This window comes from Triticum urartu, chromosome 2 (genome assembly GCF_003073215.2).
Source record: "Triticum urartu cultivar G1812 chromosome 2, Tu2.1, whole genome shotgun sequence".
Taxonomy (NCBI): Eukaryota; Viridiplantae; Streptophyta; class Magnoliopsida; order Poales; family Poaceae; genus Triticum; species Triticum urartu.
This window is the reverse complement of record NC_053023.1, coordinates 333,410,831-333,413,069: the sequence shown is the minus strand read 5'-3', so window position 1 is coordinate 333,413,069 and position 2,239 is coordinate 333,410,831.

Here is a 2,239-nt window from a genome sequence, read left to right as displayed (position 1 = left end):
CAGTTAATGTGAAACTACTACTTTATTTGTTTGAACTCATGTCCGGATTGAAAATCAATTTTGACAAGAGCGAAATTATTATTATAGGAGGGGATAATGAGATTGATATAGCATATGCTGACATGTTTGGGTGTCAGCTGGGTTCTTTACCTATGAAATATCTGGGTACACCGATATCTTACTCCACTTTAAAAAATGTTGAGTTGGAATTTCTGGATGCTAAGATGGTAAAAAGTTAGACGCCTGGATAGCCTATGCAGCCTCGTCTGGTGCTAGGCTTACCCTATTAGGCTCGAGCCTAGATGGAATACCTTCTTATCTTATGTCTATGTTCCTATTCAACAAGACTTTTATTGAGAAAATGGATAAACACCGGAGAAGATTTTTCTGGAAAAGGAAGAACAATAAACGGGCATATCATATGGTGAAATGGACTAGGGTTTGTAGGTCCAAAAGAATCGGTGGGCTGGGGATCAAGGACCTCCACAAGCAGAACATTAGCCTGTTAACCAAGTGGTGGTGGAAACTTGAAACTAAAGATGGGTTGTGGCAACAAATTATTCGGGCCAGATATTTCAAGAATAAAACGGTGGCTAATATTCGTAGTCGTTTTTCAGACTCCCCTTGCTGGAAAGCAATTATGAAAGTTAAAGAGACATATATGGCTGGGAGGGCCGTTAAGGTTAATAGTGGGAACTTGGCTAGGGTCTGGCATGAGCCATGGATAGATGCTGTGCCATTATGTGAAAAATTCCCCGTCTTATTCAGTATATGTCAGGATCAGGATGAGACTATTGCAGATTTTGTGGCGAAAAACTATAGCCTGGGTTTCGGGCGTAGGCTGTTTGGGGAGATCAATGATCAATGGGAATGGGTAGTTTCTAAGGCAAAGAAATATACTTTGAACAATATCCCTGATACAGTGTTTTGGAAGTTGTGCAAGAACAAGAGACTTACCACTAAATCGGTGTATAAGTGGTTGGAGAGGGATTTAGCTGGCCCTAACTATAAGTGGATCTGGAAAGCTAGTATCCCACTGAAAATCAAAATATTCTTATGGCAGCTATTCCAAAATGCTGTGCTTACCCGGGATAATTTGAGGAAGAGGAAATGGCCTGGAAATCCTGTTTGCTCTTTCTGCACGAACATGGAAACTGCGAACCATCTATTTTTTACATGTCCTCTTGCTCGAACAGTTTGGGGGGCCCTGGGACTTACGGATGGAGTATCCTGTTGCCCACGTTCCCTTTGGCAAAGTTGGGCGTGGTTGTATAAGTTTTTCCCTGGTGGAAAACAATTTTTCATGATGATCATTGCGGCTTTGTGTTGGGGGATATGGTGTCTTCGAAACAAAGTTACTTTTGACAATTATAATGCTCGTTCTCCACTGGAGGCTGTTTTCAGTGCATGTTCTTTTATATTGTACTGGACAGGACTACTGAAGGAAGAAGATAGGTCGAAGTTTCAGGCGGACGTGAAGAGATTGGCGTATGTGCCAGCAGCTCTGGCGGACAGGACTCACTCGCGAGGTGTGATGCGACTGAAGGATGGAGAGGGGATCCAGATCGGCTAATCTGCTTGGTTTACAGTCCACTGGGGTTTGATGCCCGTTCTGGAGTCTTATATGCTTTTGGAGAGTTACTTCTTTATGCCTGAGTAGACTATGTAGTCTATCAGGTGGTGCACTATTTTCATGGATGAGGTTAGGGTAGTGGCTAGTCGGTGTCGTCAGGTTTTCTTCCTATGGCAGTTGATCCGTTTTAGGGTCCTTTTGCGGTGGGTTTCCTGTCGATGCTCCAGCTCGCTCCTCCCCTTTCAGTCTTATTTTGGATGTGGTTGGCTTGGTAAAACTACTGGAACATTGTATTTCCGTTGATTGCAAAATTAATGGAAAGGGGTGCGAGCCTGGTTGGAAAAAAAGAGTATTAAAGGGGAACACAGCTGAAGGATCGCTTGGAGTCTAGAGAATTTGTGAGTAGACCTACTAAATATTTTAGCACAACCTAGAGGTCTTACCAATATTAGTTCTTGGCAGATTTAAAGCTTACCTACTAGTTGCCTAAAACAAATCTACAAAAGAGTAAATCGCGAAAACATAACTAGCAAGTAAGGTCAATGGAGTGAGGTAAGAGTTTTTTTTTCTGAAGCCCGGAAGTGGAACAATAGTTCTACAACATTTCTTCATATATAAACAAATATGTACATATAATACAAGAAGAAATGACGGAAAATAAAGCAT